This window comes from Salmo trutta, chromosome 7 (genome assembly GCF_901001165.1).
Source record: "Salmo trutta chromosome 7, fSalTru1.1, whole genome shotgun sequence".
Classification (NCBI taxonomy): Eukaryota; Metazoa; Chordata; class Actinopteri; order Salmoniformes; family Salmonidae; genus Salmo; species Salmo trutta.
Genome location: NC_042963.1, coordinates 40,836,778 through 40,863,321, shown reverse-complemented (window position 1 = coordinate 40,863,321; position 26,544 = coordinate 40,836,778). Strand labels below are relative to the sequence as shown.

Here is a 26,544-nt window from a genome sequence, read left to right as displayed (position 1 = left end):
ACAACAAATTACTCCAAAGAGAAGCCATGTGGATATACTGTATGAAATAAATTCTCCACATGGTTAAAACAAATAATTAGATTTCAAATTTAGACTTATACAAGAACACTGTCCATATCAGATATTTCATGTCGTTTATGAGTTAGTCGCACATATTTATGAATGACTTTTGCCTGATGGTCTTTGTGGTAAGGCATTTATTTATTTATTTTTTATTTCACCTTTATTTAACCAGGTAGGCTCGTTGAGAACAAGTTCTCATTTGCAACTGCGACCTGGCCAAGAAAAAGCAAAGCAGTTCGACACATACAACAACACAGAGTTACACATGGAATAAACAAACATACAGTCAATAATACAGTAGAAAAATCTATATACAGCATGTGCAAATGAGGAAGGATAAGAGAGGTAAGGCAATAAATAGGCCATGGTGGCGAAGTAATTACAATATAGCAATTAAACACTGGAATGGTAGGATGTGCAGAGGATGAATGTGCAAGTAGACATACTGGGGTGCAAAGGAGCATGATAAATAAATAAATAAATAAATAAATAAATACAGTATGGGGATGAGGTAGATTGGATGGGCTTTTTACAGATGAGCTATGTACAGGTGCAGTGATCTGTGTGCTGCTCTGACAGCTGGTGCTTAAAGCTAGTGATTTTTGCAGTTCGTTCCAGTCATCAGCAGCAGAGAACTGGAAGGAGAGGCGGCCAAAGGAGGAATTGGCTTTGGGGGTGACCAGTGAGATATACCTGCTGGAGCACGTGCTATGGGTGGGTACTGCTATGGTGACCAGTGACCTGAGATAAAGCGGGGCTTTACCTAGCAGAGACTTGTAGATGACCTGGAGCCAGTGGGTTTGGCGACTAGTATGAAGTGAGGGCCAGCCAACGAGAGCGTACAGGTCGCAGTGGTGGGTAATATATGGGGCTTTGGTGACAAAATGGATGGCACTGTGATAAACTGCATCCAATTTGTTGAGTAGAGTGTAGGAGGCTATTTTACAGATGGCATCGCCGAAGTCGAGGAAATACATTATTTACACAAGTATTCAGACTAGGGTTGCACATTTTGGGGAGGTGGAAACTTTCCGTGGGAATTAACAGGAATATATGTGAATTAATGGGAATATATGCAAATTAATATTAATACCATTTAAATATAGATGTTGTTTGCAGTGGATATATTTACCATATCATATGGAGACAGAAACAAACTTTTTAACTTATCATAAGTAGACATAATTGCAAATGATTAAATCCTTCTAATAGAAAAAAATATTACTTACAAATTGAACTTTAATTACATGAGTTGACTTCACATGGGATGATTTCACTGAACAACAAAAGGGAATATTGAATGATTCCTAATGATCCATCGCATCTCCCAAAAACGTTTTCAACATACATCTGTAAAATGATAGTCTAGAAACTAAAGCTTTGGTTGTCTTCCTCTCACGCTTCCATGTCTTCTCCCTGGACCTCCTCAATGTCCACCTCTTGAACATCAGACTCTGAGGCCTCATCTTCACAGTCACTTTCCAACCTTGTTGAGGATGGCTCGTAGTCAGGCTCAAAAATTCTCAATTTTCCCCGATGGCCACCAATTTTTCAACCCTTGTATTGGTCAGCCTGTTGCGTGCTTTGGTGTGTGTGTTCCCAAACAAGGACCAGTTGTGCTCTGAGGTGGCAGATGTCGGTGGGATTTGCCAAGAACCTTGCCCTCATCCATGCAAGGTGGTGAGACACGGTAGTGATGACAGCATAGGCCTTGTTGATCTCTGCACCAAACAGGATGCTCTTGCCAACATGTACGCTGGGCTTCAGGTAGAAGTCTTCACGCTTTTTGATGCATTTCAGAACTGCAGTTTCCTCTGCTTGGAGCAACAGTGAAGTGGGCAGTACGGATTTCTTCTCTTACATCTGCAAACAGAGTCTGAACATCATAAAGGATGGCATTGTCTCCCTCAATCCGTGAAATGGCTACTGCTATAGGTTTCAGGAGTTTCAGGCTGCTTACCACTCTCTCCCAAAATGCATCATCCAGGAGGATCCTCTTGATGGGGCTGTCCATAGCAGCAGACTGTGATATGGCCATTTCTTGGAGAGACTCCTCCCCTCCAGGAGACTGTCAAACATGATGACAACATCACCCCAACGGGTGTTGATGGGCAGCTTCAATGTGATGCCCTTATTCTTCTCACTTTGCTTGGTGAGGTAGATTGCTGCTATAATTTGATGACCCTTCACATACCTAAACATTTCCTTGGCTCTCTTGTAGAGTGTATTCATTGTTTTTAGTGCCATGATGTCCTTAAGGAGCATATTCAATGCATGAGAAGCACAGCCAATGGGTGTGATGTGAGGGTAGGACTCCTCATAAGACCAAGCAGCCTTCATGTTCACAGCATTGTTTGTCACCAGTGCAAATACCTTCTGTGGCCCAAGGTCATTGATGACTGCCTTCAGCTCATCTGCAATGTAGAGACCAGTACCAGTGCGTCTGTGCTCTTGTAGAATACTGGTTGAGGGGTGGAGTTGATGTAGTTAACTATTCCTTGCCCAAGAACATTCAACCATCCATCAGAGATGATTGCAATACAGTCTGCTTTATCTATGATTTGCTTGACCTTCACTTGAACTTTGTTGAAATCTCTTCCAATACACATTGCCTGTGAGCATCAGAGGTGAACCAGTTGCACACACAGCTCGAGCAAGACATTCATCAGCATTTCTGACTACATTCCTCCATTAAGTCAAAAAAACGTTTGATTCCAGGAGGACCATGAGCGGTTGCTATCGATAAGGTGTCTGATTCAAAATTTTCACCTCAAATAGAAGTAGAGGGACTTTTGTCAGAGGTTGCTTGTTGTGAGCGCTGAGGGAACTTGATGCACTTGGCCAGATGATTCCGCATCTTTGTTGCATTCTTCACATATGATTTGACACAGTATTTGCAAGTGTACCCAGCTTTTCTTTCTACATTAGCTGCAGTGAAATGTCTCCACACATCAGAAAGTGCCCGTGGCATTTTCCTGTAAAGATTAGAAAAAAATAGAGTAGAATTATACATTTTGTAAATAATACAATTCCATGTACAGATAAATAGTTAAGCAGTTCGATTAAACTCATTTTGTAAGATACATGTTTTATAATGAAACATGTATGGAAACAGGTGAATTAACACTCAGTTAGCAGTCTCAAGCAAACTAAAACCCACATGGTAACAAAAAATAACTAGCAGAAATTGTTAAGTTATAAACTATTTAAACTCACTTTGCTGTAGGCTACTATTTACTAGTTAACAAAAAAATAATGTATGTATGTCATCAAATATATTCAAACCACCCAATATTGTAATCAAAACTTACCAGGAAGCATGTAGTCCTTGGCTCAGACAGTATAATAGTGTGGGCTCAATAGCATCTCATTAGTGTGCAAGATCTTAAGAATCAGCTGTACATGTGATTGAAGAATGCACTGAGCATGCAGAGGGTTGCAATTTCATTGAATTGGGGATAGTTTAACCAAAATATGCCACAAGACCTAGAATTGCTTTATGTGTATCCCACAAAAAAAGGTTCACTGTTATAAGCTAACTTTAATGAATTTAAGAAAAACCCTGGAATTTGGGGAATTTTTCTTCCAATGAAAAATTTCCAGAACTTTACTCAAGTGAATCCTGTTTTCACTGATCATCCTTGAGATATTTCTACATCTTGCTTGAAATCCACCTGCGGTAAATTAAATTGGACATGATTTGAAAAGGCACACACACACACACACACACACACACACACGTCTATATAAAGGTCCCACAGTTGACAATGCATTTCAGAGCAAAAACCAAGCCATGGGATCGTAGGAATTGTCTGTTGGGCTCCGAGACAGGATTGTGTCGAGGCACAGATCTGGGAAAGGGTACCAAAAAATGTCTTCAGCATTGAAGGTCCCAAAAACACAGTAGCCTCTATCATTCTTAAATGGAATTCGACTCCTAAAGCTGGCCGCCTGGCCAAACTGAGCAATTGGGGGAGAAGGACCTTGATCAGGGAGGTGACCAAGAACCCAATTGTCACTCTGACAGAGCTGCAGAGTTCCGATGTGGAGAACCTTCCAGAAGGACAACCATCTCTGCAGCACTCTGTACTTCGCTCCGTTCATCTTTGCCTCAATCCTGACTAGTCTCCCAGTCCCTGCTGCTGAAAAACATCCCCACAGCCTGATGCTGCCACCACCACTATACTTCACCGTAAGGATGGTGCCAGGTTTCCTCCAGACATGACGCTTGGCATTCAGGCCAAAGTTCAAGCTTGGTTTCATCAGACCAGAGAATTTTGTTTCTGTTTTTGTGTCCTTTAGGAAACTCCAAGAAGGCTGTAGTGTGCCTTTTACTGAGGAGTGGCTTCCGTCTGGCCACTCTACCATAAAGGCCTGATTGGTGGAGTGCTGCAGAGATGGTTGTCCTTCTGGAAGGTTCTACCATCTCCACAGAGGAACTCTGCAGCTCTGTCAGAGTGACCAAAGGGTTCTTGGTCACGTCCCTGACCAAAGTTCTTCTCCCCCAATTGCTCAGTTCGCCCGGGAGGCTAGCTCTATGAAGTCTTGGTGGTTCCAAACTGCTTCCATTTAAGAATGATGGAGGCCACTGTGTTCTTGGGGACCTTCAAAGCTGCAGAAATGTTTGGTTTCCCTTCCCCAGGTCTGTGCCTCGACGCAATACGGTGACGGAGCTCTACGGACAATTCCGTTGACCTCATAGTTTGGTTTTTGCTCTGACACGCAACTGGGACCTGGTATAGACAGGTGTGTCCCTTTCCAAATCATGTCCAATCAATTGAATTTACCACAGGTGGACTCCAATCAAGTTGTTGAAACATCAAGAATGATCAATGGAAACAGGATGTACCTGAGGTCAATTTCAAGTCTCATTGCAAAGGGTCTGAATACTTATGTAAATAATATGTTTTTAATACATTTACAAACATTTGTAAAAACCTGTTTTGGCTTTGGTATTATGGGGTATTGTGTGTAGATTGATGAGGAAATGTTTATTTAATCCATTTTAGATTAAGGCTGTAACGTAACAAAATTTTGAAAAATGGAAGGTGTCTGAATCTTTTCCTGACTGCACTGTATAGACCTTCAGAATAATTATGAACGTGGTTTCATTTGGAAATTACTAACTTTTTAGGCATGCTCAGGTTGACTTTCCCACAAAATCACCCATGTCCAGAACAACTGACAATATGTACTGCTCTCAATGGGAAAGCACACATTTTCATACATTTTTTTAAAATGTAACAATATAATTCATTGATACTAGTCTGGTACTGGATAAGAATACCTCAGTGTTTCTTGACATTATCAGTTATTACTTCGACTGCCACATTAACTGCATGGTAGGCTGCTTGAACAAGGTGTGTCCTTTTTTCATGAGTCAAAAGGAGACTTGACTCAACACAACAAAAAAACGGTCTTGACAGACCTCATTTGGAACACTGGGCTGATTTAAAAATGAAAGATGGCGGCTTGCTCAATAAATTCCTGAGGTTGCCATTCCAAAACATAACATCAAACATAACAGTTACCGGCACAGACATGAGCATCAGACATCTCCTTTTAAGGCAAACCAAACACACAAGACCAAGTTTCCATGTGGAGTCCATTGTGTCAGTGAGGGAGTGGGTTTGAAACGGTCAGTAGCCTACAGGGATGGTTTTTCTGAGGAGTCAAGTCACCATGCTTTTCAGGGAAAATCTGACAGTCACTTCCAGCTGTTCACTTCCTCCTCTGCAGGAGTTGACTTTAAAAACTTCCTTTCATCTCCCTGGTGTTTACTTCAGTATCCCACGCAGTCACTTTCTGTGGCCACAGAGGTCAGAGGAACGAAGGCACACTCCCTCTCCCTGGTCATATTCATTAGGGTGCACGGTCGTAAAACATTTTGCATTAGGAAACAAATTGTGTTTCAGTCCGTTTTCCCTAATGAACACGACCCCTGTGTAAAGTGGCATGGTGAGAGCTGAGAGAGAGAGAGAGCTGCGAGAAAGAGAGCGAGAGAGAGCTGCGAGAGAGAGAGCTGCGAGAGAGAGAGCTGCGAGAGAGAGAGCTGCGAGAGAGAGAGCTGCGAGAGAGAGAGCTGCGAGAGAGAGAGCTGCGAGAGAGAGAGCGCTGCGAGAGAGAGAGCGCTGCGAGAGAGAGCGCTGCGAGAGAGAGCGCTGCGAGAGAGAGCGCTGCGAGAGAGAGCGCTGCGAGAGAGAGCGCTGCGAGAGAGAGCTGTGAGCTGAGTGCTGAGAGCGCTGTGAGCTGAGTGCTGAGAGCGCTGTGAGCTGAGTGCTGAGAGCGCTGTGAGCTGAGTGCTGAGAGCGCTGTGAGCTGAGTGCGCTGTGAGCTGAGTGCTGAGAGAGCGAGCTGAGAGCTGAGAGAGCGAGCTGAGAGCTGAGAGAGCGAGCTGAGAGCTGAGTGAGAGCTGAGAGAGAGCGAGAGCTGAGAGCTGAGAGAGAGCGAGAGCTGAGAGAGAGCGAGAGCTGAGAGAGAGCGAGAGCTGAGAGAGAGCGAGAGCTGAGAGCTGAGAGAGAGCGAGAGCTGAGAGCTGAGAGCTGAGAGAGAGCGAGAGCTGAGAGCTGAGAGAGAGCGAGAGCTGAGAGAGAGCGAGAGCTGCGAGAGAGCGAGAGCTGCGAGAGCGAGAGCTGCGAGAGCTGCGAGAGCTGCGAGAGCTGCGAGAGAGAGAGAGCTGCGAGAGAGAGAGAGCTGCGAGAGAGAGCGCTGTGAGCTGAGTGCTGAGAGCGCTGTGAGCTGAGTGCTGAGAGAGCGAGCTGAGAGCTGAGAGAGCTGAGAGCTGAGCTGAGAGAGCGAGCTGAGAGAGCTGAGAGAGCGAGCTGAGAGCTGAGAGAGAGCGAGCTGAGAGCTGAGAGAGAGCGAGCTGAGAGCTGAGGAGAGGAGGAGAGAGAGCGAGAGCTGAGAGAGAGCGAGAGCTGAGAGAGAGCGAGAGCTGAGAGAGAGCGAGAGCTGAGAGAGAGCGAGAGCTGAGAGAGAGCGAGAGCTGAGAGAGAGCGAGAGCTGAGAGAGAGCGAGAGCTGAGAGAGAGCGAGAGCTGAGAGAGAGCGAAAGCTGAGAGCGAGCGAGCTGAGAGAGAGCGAGCGAGCTGAGAGAGCGAGCGAGCTGAGAGAGCGAGCGAGCTGAGAGAGCGAGCGAGCTGAGAGAGAGAGCTGAGAGAGAGAGCTGAGAGAGAGAGCTGAGAGAGAGAGAGAGCTGAGAGAGAGAGAGAGCTGAGAGAGAGAGAGCTGAGAGAGAGAGAGCGGTGATTGAGTAGCCTGCTGACTTCCTCCTGCCCTTCCTCTGACTGCATCATAGTTAGGCTTGGGCGGTATACCGTATACCGGGGTATTTGGAAATAACCACTGATGGATTTTCAATACTGTCAAGTGTTAAAACTATTTATTGAAGTCTTTCAATACATTTGAATATTTGTAGTTATTTTAAATAAATATCTGCAGTCAACTTGTGCAATGCGTTAGGAGAAAGCAGATTGCGTTCTTATTTCAATGCTCACATTATGAAGCGTACTTAGTTCCCCAGCAGAGTTGATCCAGTCAGGTGTATGTTTGTAAATAGCACAATATAGTGATCAGGGACGTGCAACTATAGTTTTCCTTCACAGAAAATAGCTTCTGTTGTCATCTGATGAAAATGAAGTGCAACGCTATTTGGCTGGCAGCAACACAAGTAAATGAGCTAATAATGCAGATGCCTAGGTTTTTTTGTTGTTGCAAAAACAATGCATGGCCATCATATTTCTAATGTTTAGGCCTATCATTGAAAAAAAATGTGGCACGCTACATTTCCTAATGTTTTGCTTCAACAGTGCATCATCATATGCTGTTGCGTTATGCCATGTTTGAGAAGGCAAAGCCCTTTGGATTTGTACAGCTGCCACTACTATCTTAATTTCCTTGTGTTTTTTCTCCTCTCCGTTCTCTGCCTTTCTGCTCCTCCCCCCTCTTTTCCAAGCAGAGCAGGCAGGCCCCTTGTCCTAGTGCCTCCAGACTACACAAAGACACAGCATGTAGACCTGCTGCTGGAGAGCCAGTACTGCATGCGTCAAAACGCTGTTCATTTGTACATCTCTCGTTCACATTTGCTTGCAAAATGTCCAAACTTACCAAAAATGACATTCGGTAGCTCCTACCTATATATGTATACCTTCATGAGCTGGATTGCAGGTCTTTTTTTGTCAGCATTCTGGTAATAAACACCCAATGGGCTTTTTTGGCACACCCTTGTGTACTAAACTTGTAAAACCGTAAATCCCGGGTGAGAGGACGGTATGGCCATATGAAAATCTGTATAGCGCCCTACCCTAATCACAGTCTTTAGGTAAAGGTAATGCTGATCTACAGTAGCACAGATCAGAGGAGCCTGGGTTAGGTGCATTAACCCAGACACCACTGCTAGCATTATAGCTAAATCCACATTACTATGCACACTGAGGCCAGACCTTTGCTCTTGTCTAGGATCACCAGAGCATACAGTACACAGAGGGCCTGGCAAAATGCAACACATGGAATCCATAATCAAAATCAATGATGAATGCACTGGATTACTCCACTAAGAGGGAGTAAGAGCCCATTTGTCCAGAGGAAATGTGTGTCAGGTGGAGACCTTATCACTTAGCCACAGACTGATTTTTGCGTACGTGCTGATGAATGGTCAAATCTGGGTCAGATGAAGTCATGTGAAGTACATTAGACTAGTGTTGTTGGCATCAGTGTACAGTCAATCAACAAAGATCAATGCAAGACAGTGACCCCCTAAAATGGCATACGAGAGTCAAATGTGGTTTGACAAGTGCACATATGCAACAAAAGCAGATGATCTTTATAGTACATTGTAACAGAATTGTCAAACATAGAATGAAGTTATTCTGTTGTCATTGTACAATATTTCCCATTCATTGGGCCTAGGGACTTAAGTGCTTTGCAGTCAGTTTCCCTCCTGTCCTGAATAATAACATCTTCCAGTGTTTCAGAGTAACCCTGTTGTTGACCGGCACAAGTCAATTTGAGATTCCTTGCTTTGAGCAAGAAGTACAAGTTGCATAAGAAGCCAGCATACACCTCTTCCTCACCATGCTGTGGTCTCAAATAGAAAACAGAGACATGAGGACAGCAGTGACGTGTATTCATGGATGCCAAGGGAAGCCAGGCTTCCCCAAAACATTGACCAGGAAAATTAAAAAAATACGAAATAATTGAATCTCTGTGTTTCATAAATGTTCTTCAATTCGCAAAAGGCTGATTGTACTGTATCTCACTGGAGAACGCACCCGAGCTAAATAAACAGTCTAAAGTGAATGGAATTAAGAACATATAAATATTTGGACGAGCAATTTCACAGTGGCATATAATAAGATGCAGTAGAATAGGATAGAATACAGTATATACACATATGAGATGAATAATGCAAAATATGTAAACATTATTAAAGTGATTTCAAGTCTATGTATATAGGGCAGCAGTGTGATGGATATTTAACAATCTGATGGCCTTGAGATAGAAGTTGTTTTTCAGTATCTCGGTCCCAGCTTTGATGCACCTGTACTGACCTCGCCTTCTGGATGATAGTGGGGGTGAACAGGCAGTGGCTCGGGTGGTTGTTGTCCTTGATCTTTTTTGGCCTTCCTGTGACAGCAGGTGGTGTAGATGTCCTTGAGGGCAGGTAGCTTGCCCCCGGTGATGCATTGGGCAGACCTCACTACCCTCTGGAGAGCCCTGCGGTTGCGGGAGGTGCAGTTGCCGTACCAGGTGGTGATACAGCCTGACAGGATGCTCTCAATTGTGCATCTGTAAAGGTTTGTGAGGGTTTTAGGCGCCAAACAAAATGTCTTCAGCCTCTTGAGGTTGAAGAGAAGCTGTTGCGCCTTCACCACACTGTCTGTGTGGGTGGACCATTTCAGATTGTCAGTGATGTGTATGCCGAGGAACTTGAAGCTTTCCACCTTCTCCACTGCGGTCCCATCGATGTGGACATGGGGGTGCTCCCTCTGCTGTTTCCTGAAGTGTACGATCAGTTTCCTACCTTCACCACCTGGGGGCGGCCCGTCAGGAAGTCCAGGACCCAGTTGCACTGGGCGGGGTTCACACCCAGGGCCTTGAGCTTAATGATGAGCTTGGAGGGTACTATGATGTTGAATGCTGAGCTATAATCAATGAACAGCATTCTTACATAGGTTTTCCTCTTGTTCAGATTGGATAGGGCTGAACAGACTCACAGTATATCCTGAAAAAGAGTATGTTACAATCCCTGATGTCTCTCTGGAAGGAAATCCAGAGAGACATTATTATCCAGAGACTGAACATTAGCGAGTAATATACTCTGAAGTGGTGTGCGCGCATCCTGAGTCTAAAAGTCCTCTCCGAGTACCTCTTTTCCAACAGCTGTGTTTTGGAACAGCCTCTGGAATTAGTTCAATTTCCCTGCAGGGTACAAACAAAGAATTTGATTCGGGAAAGTCGTATTCAAGGTGAGTTACCGCTGCTCTCATATCCAAAAGTTCTTCCCGGCTGTATGTAATAACACAAAACATTTACTGGACTAATAATGTAAAAAATAACACATAAAAAAAACGAAATACTGCAAAGTTTCCTAAGAGCTAGAAGCACGACAGCCCTGTCCGTCTCCGCCCTTTTCCACCTGGAATGCAAGGGAAGACAGCAAGCATTTGGCCTCCCTTGATAATTTTTTTAAATAAAATAGTAGCCAATCAGCATTGAGCTAAACTGAGTGAGCTCAGCTGTGAATGGTCCTGGCGCACCAACAAAAAAAATGTCAAGGGAAGCCAGTTTGGATTTGTCTTCAGACCAATCCCATCACAAGTCAAATGTCATTATTGACAGAAAAAAAATTATCCTAAATGATCCATCGATGGCGATAGGGATTTGGAATTGTGGTTTTACGTAATTCTCTGTACTGGCCAATGATTATAACGGCGAATCTGATCCAACCCCTGGCCTGAGAGGATGGAAGTTCAACATGTAGCTAGATGCGATTGTGAACTAGCTGGCATGGCGTATTGTTGCCCATGAAAGGAAGTTAGGCTAGCGAGCAAGTCGTTTAGCCAGGTAGCCTAGGACAGCAAAAACTAAGTGTGTACTATATGACAGAGTCATAGACCGTTTAGGCAACATGTAAGAGGAGAATGGCATTGGTGTTTCTGTACAAGTCAGGTGAGAAAACATGTTTTTTTTCTACTTTTTCTACACGCACACACCCACAGAGAAATCAGTGACATGGACAGCCACATCATATTTAGCTTACGTTGATTGGACTAAATTGTTTTTGGTATCTTTTAGTTTTCACTGTATTAGACTAAGCATAGGTGATTAGTGGAGCATAGGTGTCTTCCCTGTGGCTCAGTTGGTAGAGCATGGTGTTTGCAACGCCAGGGTTGTGGGTTCGATTCCCACGGGGGGCCAGTACAAAAAAATACATGAAATAAAATGTATGCATTCACTACTGTAAGTCGCTCTGGATAAGAGCATCTGCTAAATGACTAAAATGTAATGTAATGTATTGATGCTCGAGTGCCAAATCAACACAAATGTGTTTCTATTTGTCTTTGTTACTACTTTTGATATGATTCTTATTTTTGAATATATTTTTAAATTAAGAGGTCGACCGATTATGATTTTTCAACGCCAATAGCGATTATTGGAGGGCCAAAAAAAGCCGATACCGATTTAATCGGCCGATATATATTTGTAATAATGACAATTACAACATTACTGAATGAACAATGAACACTTATTTTAACTTAATATAATACATAAATAAAATCTATTTAGTCTCAAATAAATAATGAAACATGCTCAATTTGGTTTAAATAATGCAAAAACACAGTGTTGGAGAAGAAAGTAAAAGTGCAATATGTGCCATGTAAAAAAGCTAACATTTAAGTTCCTTGCTCAGAACATGAGAACATATGAAAGCTGGTGGTTCCTTTTAACATGAGTCTTCAATATTCCCAGGTAAGAAGTTTTAGGTTGTACTTATTATAGGAATTATGACGTGTCGACTATTTCCCTCTATAACATTTGTATTTCATATAACTTTGACTATTGGATGTTCTAATAGGCACTTTAGTATTGCCAGTCTAATCTCAGGAGTTGATAGGCTTGAAGTCATAAACAGCGCTGTCCTTTAAGCATTGCGAATAGCTGCTGGCAAACGCAGGAAAGTGCTGTTTGAATGACTGCTTACGAGCCTGCTGCCGTCTACCACCGCTCAGTCAGACTGCTCTATCAAATCATAGACTTAATTATAATATAATAAACACACAGAAATAAGAGCCTTAGGTCACTCTTTTCTCTGTATACATAAATGATGTCGCTCTTGCTGCTGGTGAATCTCTGATCCACCTCTACGCAGACGACACCATTCTGTATACTTCTGGCCCTTCTTTGGACACTGTGCTAACAACCCTCCAGACGAGCTTCAATGCCATTCAACTCTCCTTCCGTGGTCTCCAACTGCTCCTAAACACAAGTAAAACTAAATGTATGCTCTTCAACCGATCGCTGCCTGCACCTGCCCGCCCATCCAGCATCACTTCTCTGGACGGTTCTAACTTAGAATTTGTGGACAACTACAAATACCTAGGTGTCTGGTTAGACTGTAAACTCTCCTTCCAGACTCACATCAATCATCTCCAATCCAAAGTGAAATCTAGAATTAGCTTCCTATTTCGCAACAAAGCATCCTTCACTCATGCTGCCAAACATACCCTCGTAAAACTGACCATCCTACCAATCCTCGACTTCGGCGATGTCATTTACAAAATAGCCTCCAATACCCTACTCAACAAGCTGGATGCAGTCTATCACAGTGCCATCCGTTTTGTCACCAAAGCCCCATATACAACCCACCACTGCGACCTGTATGCTCTCGTTGGCTGGCCTTCACTTCATCATCGTCGCCAAACACATTGGCTCCAGGTCATCTACAAGACCCTGCTAGGTAAAGTCCCCCCTTATCTCCGCTCACTGGTCACCATAGCAGCACCCACCTGTAGCACGCGCTCCAGCAGGTATATCTCTCTGGTCACCCCTAAAGCCAACTCCTCCTTTGGTCGTCTCTCCTTCCAGTTCTCAGCTGCCAATGATTGGAACGAACTACAAAAATCTCTAAAACTGGAAACACTTATCTCCCTCACTAGCTTTAAGCACCTGCTATCAGAGCAGCTCACAGATCTCTGCACCTGTACATAGCCCATCTTTAATTGAGCCCAAACTACTACCTTTTCCCCTACTGTATTTATTTATTTAATTTATTTTGCTCCTTTGCACCATATTATTTATATTTATATTTTAACTTTTAACTTTCTTCAAACTACAAATCTACCATTCCAGTGTTTTTTTCTTGCCATACTTTATTTACTTTGCCACCATGGCATTTTTTTGCCTTTACCTCCATTATCTCACATCATTTGCTCACATTGTATATAGTCTTATTTTTTTTCTACTGCATCATTGATTGTATGTTGTTTTACTCCATGTGTAACTCTGTGTTTTTGTATGTTGTCGAACTGCTTTGCTTTATCTTGGCCAGGTCGCAATTGTAAATGAGAACTTGTTCTCAACTTGCCTACCTGGTTAAATAAAGGTGAAATAAATAAAATAAAAAAATTAATATGGTCAAAGCCGGAAACTATCATTTCGAAAACAAAACGTTTTTTTCTTTCAGTGAAATATGGAACCGTTCCGTATTTTATCGAACGGGTGGCATCCCTAAGTCTAAATATTGCTGTTACATTGCACAACCTTCAATGTTATGTCATAATTATGTACAATTCTGGCAAATTAGTTCGCAACGAGAAAGGCGGCCTAAACTGTTGCATATACCCTGACTCTGCGTGCAATGAACGCAAGAGAAGTGACACAATTCCCCTAGTTAATATTGCCTGTTAACATGAATTTCTTTTAACTAAATATGCAGGTTTAAAAAATATATACTTCTGTGGATTGATTTTAATAAAGTCATTGATGTTTATGGTTAGGTACATTTGTGCTTTTTTTGCTAAATCATCCCCCGTTTGGCGAAGTAGGCTGTGATTCGATGATAAATTAACATGCACCGCATTGATTATATGCAACGCAGGACAAGCTAGTTAAACTAGTAATATTATCAACCATGTGTAGTTAACTAGTGATTATGTGAAGATTGATTGTTTTTTATACGATAAGTTTAATGCTAGCTAGCAACTTACCTTGGCTCCTTGCCGCACTTGCGTAACAGGTGGTCAGCCTGCCATGCAGTCTCCTTGTGGAATGCAATGTAATCGGCCATAATCGGTGTCGAAAAATGCAGATTACCGATTGCTATGAAAACTTGGCCCTAATTAAAATCGGCCATGCCAATTAAAATCGGTCAACCTCTAATTTCTATTGTTTTAAATGTTATGATTATTTATTTGTGTTGTTCCAAATGTCTGAATAAAATGCACAGTTATTGCAGAATGGTGTTTGTTTTTGTTGGTTGGAGGGGGGGGGCAGAAGCCAGAACCACCACTGCCTATATATCACGGTGTCAAGGCATATGAACTAACAGGTTATAGAACAAACAATGCAATTATCACAACCCATAGGTTGTAACGTGGCTTTCCCGGTGATTTTACCCCCGCACCGCTACTGGAGGACAGATGTCACGGTCATTAGCACACTTACAGCATATAATTATCTTAATCAACACTTTATAATGTCTACCAGTTAACAATATGAGAAAACATGGGACCAATAATTCTCATGCTCAATGTAATGAAAGGGCGACCTAATCTCTTCTGTAACAGAATGCTTCATGCAAAATGAGACAATGTAACAACCTAGGTGAAATGTTAATAACTTGCAGTCTGTGAAACTTCATTATGCATGCATAATGGTAAAAATGTATACAATTTAACTCATTCATGTGTTACAATGTTGCAAACCAAGGGGCACATTCAACTGCCAATGTAAACGAGTGAAAATGATATTTTGTAGCCGAATGCACATCAAGATAGAGGAGAAGCACTTCGAAAAAGGTAACGTATGTGACCGAGTTAATTAAAAAAATAAAATCACCAACGCGTGACATTCTGAAACGTGCAGTAGTAACCCACTTACCTAGCTAGAATCTTAGAAAATGGACACTCTTTCAAACGATCCGCGAATGCACCTCTTCTTAGCTTTGGTCCATATGTTTATACAATCTTGTCGTATATCCGGAAGATTTATCCTATTTCGGTTATTATTGCCGTTTCTATATTCCGCCTGGTAATGTATGTGTGTGTAATCTACAGCTTGTTTGGCACGTTCAGCTATACTGCGAGAAGGCGCAACTTGAAAACGGACAGAGGGTGCGGGAGAGCACATCACGATGTTGGAGAGGGGGGACATAAACCTTCGATAATAGAAGCTGTTTTCGAAGACAACATTTTTCGCAAATATGCGAATGACATCAATTAAACCACTATATATAAAAACTAGATTGCTTTAATCAAAGAAAAGTGTTTACATGTTGTGATACAACTCTAAATGTTCAGAGAACTGCAATGAGAAACCCCCCTCAACTGTTCAAAGTGAGACATGCTTTAACTCAGTTTAATCCGATTGGTTTCACCGAACGTGGCGCTGGAGTGTGAGGCTGTCAAGAGACGAAACACATCGGTAGGGGCAGCAAAGTCTTGTGTCGTTTCCTTCTCATGTCTGTGTGATATAAGGTACGTCGAGACAGCAATACCTGCGATGTAGCCCTACTATATGCGTGTGTGTGCGTGTGCGCGCGTGTTATTGTAATTATTATTGTCACCTAGTCTGGAGTCTAACGTATGTGGGCAGGGCGAGCTTGTCAAATTGTGAAGTTTAAACTGTAGATGAGAAAAGGCTGAGCGAATGCAATGCCTTTCATCAAGCCGAGATTACATTGTGAGAACATTATAGGTTTTCCACTTGATCACTTTCATACAGTATGGCAAGATAACACATGAAAATGCCCAGAGCAGAGAGAGACTTTACCGACAAAAGTAAACATTTTCACTGTTACATTCTGCATCAAGCATCCAGCAAATTAAATATGTTGTCAAGGATCCTGCCTTGCCCTGCCAGAACAAACACATCAGAGGTTCATTACCCTAAAGATCATCAGAACAATTGATCTCCATGCGACCACCATAAACTTACATTGCCTCTTGTACTAATAACATGAAAGTGTTGTGACTGTTGGCATTGGTATTTTGGTCATTTATTAGGATCCCCATTAGCTGTTGTGAAAGCAGGAGCTACTCTTCCTGGGGTCCACACAAAACATGAAACATGTCATAACACAGAACATTAACAGACAAGAAGAGCTCAAGGACAGAACTACATCAATTTAAAAATGGAGCATGTAGCCTACATAGCAATGCATACAGACAAACTATCTAGGTCAAATAGCCAGCTACTAAGGGAAAGGACAATGACATGCTGATGCTAGACAAGGTGACAAAAGTAAGAGGCTGAAGGAATTCGGCTTGGTCGCCAAGACCCTTACAAACCTCTACAGGTGCAGCATTAAGAACATCCTGTCGGGCTATATCACCACCTGGCGGGGAAATTGTACCATCTGCAACCACATGGCTGTCCAGAGGATGGTGCGGTCAGCCCAACGCATCACTGGGGGCACACTGCCTGCCCTCCAGGACATCTACAACACCCAGTGTCACAGGAAGGCCAAGAAGATCATCACCTTCTAGAAGGCAGAGACAGTACAGGTGAATCAAAGCTGGGACCAAAAGAGTGAAAAACAGCTTAAATCTATCTCCAGGCCATCACTGTTAAATGGTCACCACTAGCCGGCCTCCACCCAGTACCATGCCCTGTACTTTAAAGGCTGCTGCCCTATATACAGTACATAGTCAAGGAACACTTGTCATTTTAACAATGTTTACATACTGTTTTACCCACTTCATATGTATATACTGTATTCTAGTCAAGGCTCATTCATAACTTCTGCTGTACACACCTTTCCTATTTTTAAACTGTCTATACACCATTATGAACACACCTTTCCTGTTTATAAACTGTCTAGACACCATTATGTACACACCTTTCCTATTTATAAACTGTCTATACACCATTATGTACACACCTTTCCTATTTATAAACTGTCTATACACCATTATGTACATACACACATATACAGTACTAGTCAAATGTTTGGACACATCAACTCATTCCAGGGTTTTTCTACATTGTAGAATAATAGTGAAGACATCAAAACTATGAAATAGCACATATGGCATCATGTGGTAAGCAAAAAAGTGCTAGACAAATCAAAATATATTTAATATAATAATATATTCTTCAAAGTAGCCACCCTTTGCCTTGATGACAGCTTTGCACACTCTTGGCATTCTCACACCTTCATGGGGTAGTCACCTGGAATGCATTTCAATTAACAGGTGTGCCTTGTTAAAAGTTAATTTGTGGAATTTATTTCCTTCTTAATACGTTTGAGGCAATCAGTTGTGTTTTGACAAGGTAGGGGTGGTATACAGGAGATAGCCCTATTTGGTAAAAGACCAAGTCCATATTATGGCAAGAACAGCTCAAATAAGCAAAGAGAAACGACAGTTCATCATTACTTTACAACATGAAGGTCAGTCAATAAGGAACAAAGTTTCTTCAACTGCAGTTGCAAAAACCATCAAGCGCTATGATGAAACTGGCTCTCATGAGGACCACCACAGGAAAGGAAGACCCAGCGTTACCTCTGCTGCAGAGGACAAGTTCATTAGAGTTAACTGCATCAGGCCTTCATGGTCGAATTGCAAAGAAACCACTACTAAAGGACACCAATAATAAGAAGAGACTTGCTTGGGCCAAGAAACATGAGCAATGGACATTAGACCGGTGGAAATCGGTACACGAGCAATGGACATTAGATCGGTGGAAATCGGTTCCCACCGTGAAGCATGGAGGAAGGGGTGTGGGGGTGCTTTGCTGGTGACACTGTCTGTGATTTATTTAGAATTCAAGGCACACTTAACCAGCATGGCTACCACAGCATTCTGCAGTGATACGCCATCCCATCTGGTTTGCGCTTAGTGGGACTATAATTTGTTTTTCAACAGTACAAGACCTAATACACCCCCAGGCTGTGTAAGGCTATTTGACAAAGAAGAAGAGTGATGGAGCGCTGCATTAGATGACCTGGCCTCCACAATCACCTGACCACAACCCAATTGAGATGGTTTAGGATGAGTTGAACCACAGAGTGAAGGAAAAGCAGCCAACAAGTGCTCAGTGGCCAGCAGCAGGAGAAGATGGAGCGAGATGGATTTTGGCCGACATTCTGCTAATTTTCTGATTGATGAAACATTTCTGTTTCCAAAACCAGACTATGTTATGAACATAGTGGACTAAATTTTATAGAATTTACCCTTTGCCAAAGTTTCAAAAAATGGCATTGTTTAGAAGGAGTGCAAATGGCAAATGTAGTTATTGCACACGCGCACTTCACAGAGTAGGCGTTCCCTAACAGAAATATGCAAATAATTACTAGAACGTGCCAATAGGCTCTCGCTAGATCCTGCTTAGTTATGCCCACATCCTTGCTTTTCTGCCCACTATGAATAATCAGCTCCCATTGGAAACGACAGGCTGTGGTCTATCTTGGGTTAGTTCTAAAAATCTTTGATAACATCTGTTACATATGTGTCTGCGACCAATAGAATTTAATTTGATCTGAAATCAGGCTACCTGATGGGACTTATGCAGAAAATAGGCAATCAAAATAAACGTTCATGCTGGCTGCCCCTTAATAAGAAACACTTCTGTATCAGTGACTTTGGTTGCAAATGTACAAATGTTCACAAAGGACAGGGAGGATCAGAACACAGCAACCGCTCTACGATGTGACTTGTTGAGATAAAGCCCAGATAAATGTGTCAAAAATAGACCCTTATCTGTTCTAACATGAGTGTTCAGGGGGATTGAGTGCAAACCGAAGTGTATTATTATGCTGGCAGGAGGCGACCCTGTAACACACACACACACACACACACACACACACACACACACACACACACACACACACACACACACACACACACACACACACACACACACACACACACACACACAAACCCACTATCAGCTTTCTGCACATTAGAGACTCTGGCTGCTCTCTCTCTCTATGTCCCAGAAAGGCAGACACTCTCCTGTCACCTCCTATCATTGGACACAGTGGACAGCCAAGCTGACTTCAATGTACAGAACAGATAGATAAAGGTTCTCTATCTCTGCCACTGAAATTGATACAGCATGAACTTCAACTTGAAATGTTGACTCCACGCTACGTGGCATGTGTGTGAGAGGCTAATTTGTAATTACCTTGCCACCAACCTGGTGGCTTTCTTGTGGTATTGGCATTGTTATCTGTTATATCAGTGGACAGCTGATGTAAGAAATATGTGTTAAGCTTAAAATATGGCCCTGGCTTTAAATTCTTATAACCATAAAGTAAGAGAGAAAAGATATATGACCAGGTAACTATGCTATAATACACTAAATGCCTATGTTATCTGACAACCACTACCCAAAGTGATAAAACTGTCACCTCACAAGTAAGCACTAAAAATAGAAAACATTTCAGGGTAAAAAAAATTGAAAGCCACTGGAAAAAGCATGAAGAAAAATGCCTCTTACAAAAGCAAAATGATATCACACACAGGGCTCTACATTAAACATTTTCATTGGTAGCACTGGTGCTTGCAACTTCAAAAAGTTAAAGAGTACCACATGAAATTTAGGAGTATCAGAAAATACGATTTTTAAAATTGATAGAGATACAGTCTATGTTGAGCTTATATGAATTCTAGCTTCTTTTGTGCCCTAGAACCTAATATGTACTAAACTAATATGTAACACTGTACAGACATACGTTTATTCTAAAAGTTAAAATGTTGATATGAATACCTGTCATTGAAATAACAACGTTATTTGTGAAATATTAGGTTTCTACATTGTGTAAAAGCACTAATTTCCTACTGGACTGCTGCGGAGGCCATATCACGTTAAATGCTGCACCGCCAATGCAGACGTCAGATTGACCATGTAGTGCCTTTCAGGGCATCGCTGAACAGCGCAGAGCTGCTGTGGAGGAAGTTGTCAAGGAAGTTAGTTTGTATTTATACAGGACCTCCCGCCCTACCGTCAACCAATCATGTCAATGCAGAGCTGTACAGAGCCATCCGCATTGTTACACAATTTGAGGGTCGTGTAAAAGAGCTCAATTTGGCCTCCATATGGCGCCTCCGACCACATTTTCGGACAAGCATAATTAGCTGTTAGGGTTAGGTTTAGCTACAATGCTCCAGTTGGTTCACAACTGTTGTCGTAGATGCGAAAGAAACAGCCACGACCAATGATGAGCATCAATGGGTGTAACTTGATATCAAGAAACACCTATATCAGAAAAGGCCCCTAATTGCGGTCTTGGGCTGCATTACGTTGAAATTGTACACTGTCTTTAAAAACGTTCTTAAGATGACGACATGCAAGAGATCTGTCATTCATTCATTGCTATGATCATTTATTTCCTGATGAAGCTAGCCCTTTTCCTTTCTTTGTGTGCCCCCAAATGTTTGGATATACTGGTAAAGTTACCAGGTTGTCAGCTAGCTAGCCAATGAGGTAACAACTGAACAAAGTGTAAACAAATGGTTAACGACGCGCAAGTAGTTTTAGAACGGGCCACGACATGTATGTAAAATGCGGTCCCTGCGATCAGCTATAGTAAGATAAAAAATGTAGCGCCTTTAATATGGGTCAGATCCAGATCTTTTGACCTGGTTTGGATAGAAGCAATCCATTTTTGTAGTAATGGTGCAACCATGGCGCTATCGAATCTGAACTCGTTTTCTTCTTCAGAGCACTCGGAAACAACCGTACAGCGTGAAGCCTTATCATTACAACATATTCTGGAAGATTTTTTCATAGTCACACACTGCTCTCAAAATAAAACTCGTGGTTGCACAGCAAAATATTTTGTCACACTTTAGAGCCCTGATCCCACACACTGCTGCCTCCATGAATGTCTTATCATGCAGATGATCTAATAGAGGTTCAGTTAGGCCTACAGTACAATGGCAGGCACATGGGCTCCTGGGTCTACAAAAACTCACACACTGACTCTCAGTCCAGCTAAAACAGTACCCAGTTCAGTAATGTAAAGTCAAGTAAACATACAACTCTGATCTTCCCGATTACATTAGTTCCTATTTACAGAGCTATGATAGTTACCCGATTAGGGGAGAAATCAGCTTCTATGAAAAATCCTGCTGTCCAATAAATGAAATTACTGTACCGTAGTGTGTAGATTGCTTGTTCGCTGCATAATAACGCAATAATGATCTTTTATGACATTAATGTTTTGCTATGTAATGTTATGAAACAACTCTACAACAGCATATTCATTGGCAAGGGTTCACAACATTTCAAATTGCTGCTCTCACATATCTTAGGTTAAATACTGATTGCATAATGACCAAATTACCACACCATACCTGTCACAGCACAGGACAAGGTCACTCCATAGGACCAAAAATACATTCAGCCACGACAACAACCGCTAGACTTTGAAGAAACCTGTAGTGCTTCCCATAGGGAAGGATGACATAATTGTCTCCATACTCCCTCCAAGGACATTCCACATATGGGGCCTCCTGTCGGAACAGGTTGCCCTAGTTGTATTTGCAGGGGTTTGCTAATTAAACTAACCACAGGGGGCCGAGGATATCGACTGACTCCAATTGACTTGAGACAGAGGGAGAAACCTTGCTGGGTGAGGAGCTAATAAAGAGAGCTCATAGAAAAGAGGACTTTCACAACCTACTGTGAGGATAACAGTCATTAAGAAACATCAGAGAGGGATCCACCCAGATCTCTGCAGGTGACATTATTTAACTGTCTCTAATTGCACTCTAACCAAACCACCCCTTTTTTGTTTTTTTTACGACATCTCTTTTCCACTGAAGATCTGTAAATTACAGACACAGAACAACTGTGAGATCTCACTGACTCCTGCAAACAAATGACTCACGTAAGGTAGACAGCTCTACACACATTCCACATGTAACAAAGGAAACATGCACGATGTCATCCCTGCAATCTTCAAAGGCATCTACCAGGTATGACATTGCTAATGATAAACTCACAATATCAGTCATGCAGCAAATATGAATTCAGTGTGCTGGATATGTAGAAGAGAGTGGTGACAGTACTTACAGAAGGAAGAGGCACAGCAGCTGAAGAGCTTAGGTGTTTCCTCTGTCTGTGGTTTGTTCTCGTTCTCTCCCTCCCTCTAGCTCTCCTTTCTCGTCTTCTCTTCTCACCACAGCAAGATGCTGCCTGGTCCAGTGAACGTTACCATGGCAACCTGAAAGGGGGGATTCTTACGTGACCTAGTCGCCGAGCTTGAGGATTGGCCAGACAGGGGAAAGGGGGCCCCTCCTCTCAGCGGTGACGTCACACACCCACTGGCTCACAAAGGGAGGGCTCCCGGGCCGCCTGTAAAGAAACACACAATGGGAAGTCTTGAGGAGGGGTGGGGTAATTGGAGCTAATGCACCAAGGCAACAGGGAGGACTTGACTGACAGATCTGAGAAGTGTCTGTCTGTCTGTCTGTCTGTCTGTCTGTCTGTCTGTCTGTCTGTCTGTCTGTCTGTCTGTCTGTCTGTCTGTCTGTCTGTCTGTCTGTCTGTCTGTCTGCTACTACTGAGCTGGGCTTTGTAATGGGGTGGGCACAAAATGTGCCCCCAGTGCTCCAAGCTGACAGGGTACAGAAATAACACATGTTCAATAAGACATACCACTGGTCCCATATATGGCAGCTTGACCCGCAGGCCTTACACAGGCTTACTGGGAGAGAGGCTATATATATATATATCACCGGAGAAACCAGACAGATGCACTGCTGTTGTTTCATTCAAAGCTATGTGTGATATTCTACGCTGCGTGCAAATGCAAACACTTGAACAATGCACATTAGATACATGTCTGTGAATGATAAACAATACATCACATGCTCAAGCATATACACACCCTGACAATGCATATTATAATATTCCTTTGACAGATCTCACCTATTACAGAACTCATTGAGTTCTGTACACTCTGTAGCACAGACCAAGACCTCTGTTCGCAGTAGGGTAAAATAGCATTGATTGTCCTTGCATTCGCTGATAACCATATCTAACAATACGTGGTCCAGATTAATTTCCTGAATGAACAGATTACTGCACACTTACTTTTAGCATAAAAATAAACTTGCCAGAGCCGCAGTTGAAGAGGGATACAAGCAAGAAACCCGAGTGACCGTCACAGGGCAGGCTGCTGATCAGCATAAGTGCCATGATTACATAATGATAACAACCTGCTTTACATTTTCAGCCATTTTACAGTCAAGAAAATTGGTCTTGAGGCTTGGACCAAGCGCAGCTAGCAATTGGAGCGCAGTTAGCTAGTGGCTGGAAAGCTGGGAAAGAACATTCATTCCATTGTTCATGGCAGCAACAAAATCATTTGGAAAGAGGGTTGAGAGTATTTTACACTCCATCTGGGAAGAAGGGCTCTCTGTCTATTTCACTGTCCCTCTAAATGATGACATACGTAAACTGTGATCGCGGTCCAGGGTACACCCTAAATGAACCAGACCACAGACACTGATGCAAAGATAATGGTCTGTGATTGGTCCAGTCTGCCAAACCAGGGAGGAGACGCAAAGTGTTTCTGGGACATCGGTAAGGTCATTGTGTTGTCTTTGCCAAGAACACACTCTCAGAGCATCCATATGCAATTCTTCATAGTAAAATACACATTCAATACCGTTTTTGCTTCCTACAGTATACATGGAATACTGTAATGGACCAATGACATTCCTTTCTGAAGCTTTGATTCGAAGCAAATAATAATAATCATTCGATTTAGTCAACAACATGTGGTTCCACTATTCTCCAAAGACAAGGAGGTATGTTAGTGATTCACTGCCAGATCCATCAGCTCTGGCTGCAATCAAGCTTGATAACCACAACAACAAATAAAACAGTTTTCTCAAGATCAGGACCACTCCACACAGACATACACAAAACAGCAGTGTACTCTAGAATAAGGTTTAGCTAAACTTCCCAGGGTTTTCAGTAAACAATTAATTAACTGTCTGGTTATCTCTGATCTGTGTTTACCAGAGTGAACATACAGTCTCCTGATTGGCTGGATCTGGCTAGGGTCTTGTTGGGACAGTGACCGTCACAGCCAATCAGAGAGGTCGCTCAAACGTAGCACTTCATAGTTATGTATTATGCAGCCCTTTTTGACTTCTAATGCAATACTGTAGCCAGGCAGGCGGACTGTTAGGCCCCATTAATAAAACATACTGTGTCTGTGGACAAGGCTGCCCATTTCTCCAAGGCAGACAGACGAACAATATGGAAGTGTAATTCAATTTAAGATTAAGGAAACATTACTACAGTATATTCTACAATGGGATGTTTCTTTAAAATAATTCGTCACACTAAATAAACGCTTGTTTTGCATTTAGATTGAAGGCCTTTGCGTTAGGTTCTAGTTTGTTGTCACAGAGACAGGTAATGTTAGAACTGTACAGACCATCCAACATTAGACAATCGCCTCAGCAGTCGAAGCACTTAGCCCTTGGTCCATCCTGTTGGTCACACACACACACACACACACACACACACACACGCTCAACAGTTTCCCGTGTGTATCAAGAATAGTCCACCACCCATAGGACATCCAGCCAACTTCACACAACTGTGGGAAGCATTGGAGTCAACATGGACCAGTATCCCTGTGGAACGCTTTCCACACCTTGTAGAGTCCATGCCCCGATGTACTGAGGCTGTTCTGATGGCAAAAGGGTTCTGATGGCAAAAAAATATGCAACTCAATATTAGGAAGATGGGTTCTGCAAATCATTTATTAGGATGGTGGGTTCTGCAAGGTTCTGCAAAGCATTTGTTTGTATCTGGATAGATTCTTTTTTTATCAGAGAGCCAAGTATCCTTTTTAGATATTGTATGTGTCATGACTTCCACCGAAGTCGGTCCCTCTCCTTGTTCGGGCGGCGTTCGGCGGTCAACGTCACTGGCCTTCTAGACATCGCCGATCCACTTTTCATTTTCCATTTGTTTTGTCTTACACACCTGGTTTCAATCCCCCAATTACTTGCTCATTATTTAACCCTCTGTTCCCCCATGTTTGGTTATGAGTAATTGTTTGTCTTGTGTTCGGTCTGTTATTGTGGGCTCGGTATATTGTGTTGTATTTTCTGAATAGTTGAGTAAATACGTTGATTACTCATATCTGCTGTCCTGCGCCTGACTCTCTACACCAGCTACACACAGGCCGATTACAGTATGTCGATAAACCCAGCCTTGACATAGCCAGCCTTGATGCCAGGCCTGCCTCCTCAGCCATAGTGCTTTACATATTGGGAGTCGGTAGGGCTTTGATGTCCTCTCTAACGTGGTAGTGGGCTCACATTCCACTCAGGCTCTCAAGGAAAAATGTCAGTGTGTGTGGATCTCTGTTACAACTCCCTTCTGCCCTACTGCTGCAGTCACCATGTGTTACTTAGTGGGACACAGGCGCGCACACACACACACACACACACACACACACACACACACACACACACACACACACACACACACACACACACACACACACACACACACACACACACACACACACACACACACACACACACACACACACACACACACTTCGACTGCCACTCAGACTTCCCACGGGTCAGAAAAACAAACAGCCGTATCACAGAATCAGGGGAGAGGGATGATCCACATAAACTGTGTGTTGAATAAGCATTGCATCAAGTGGTGGTTTAGAGAGAAAAATAACAGGGGATAAAGCCATTGTATTCATTATCTTACAATTGAACAGAGCTGCTTTTGTGAACGGACGTCCAGTCGCCAGTCTTACAAGACATTTTTAACTGTGTAAAGAGAGTTTAATTAATCTCATTGCTAACTGCTACTGCTACTGCTGGTCTCTGTGTCTGTGTGTGTGTGTGCGTGTAGTCTATATCATCACCATGGATCTGAAGCGTGTAGATCAGTGGTTCTCAATCCTGGTCCTGGGGACACAACATTTTAGTTTTTGCCCTAGCACTACACATCTGATTCAAATCATAAACTCATCATCAGGCTTTGATCATTTGCATCAGGTGTGTAGTGTTAGGGCAAAAACTAAAATGTTGTGTCCCCAGGACCAGGATTGAGAACCACTGGTGTAGAGGAAAGGCCTCTCACTACATGAAGCTCTCCTGACATCTCTTTTATCACTCCACTGGATCATCCAGTACAGGAATCAGGGTGGAGCGCCCAGCACTCTGCATGAATTAAGTCAAAGTGAGCAACAAGTGTGAAACTGCTATTGAGAACTCTTGAGTTGTGAGAGACATCGAGAAGCAGTTAGTCCCAAGAT

General features: G+C 42.7%; 1 protein-coding gene across 21 annotated transcripts in view; it reads right to left on the bottom strand.

Moving 5' to 3' along the window:
- Positions 1-26,544, bottom strand: part of LOC115197409 (protein-methionine sulfoxide oxidase mical3a) — a 188,464-nt gene that overhangs the window by 107,775 nt on the left and 54,145 nt on the right. For 20 of the 21 annotated variants that reach the window (XM_029758901.1, XM_029758896.1, XM_029758897.1 and 17 more), the window contains exon 2: positions 22,305-22,586. The gene's annotated coding sequence lies outside the window, so the exon portion shown is untranslated. Of the gene's footprint in view, positions 1-15,161; positions 15,384-22,304; positions 22,587-26,544 lie in introns of those variants that run through there. The other variant, XM_029758882.1, reaches the window with a different exon arrangement.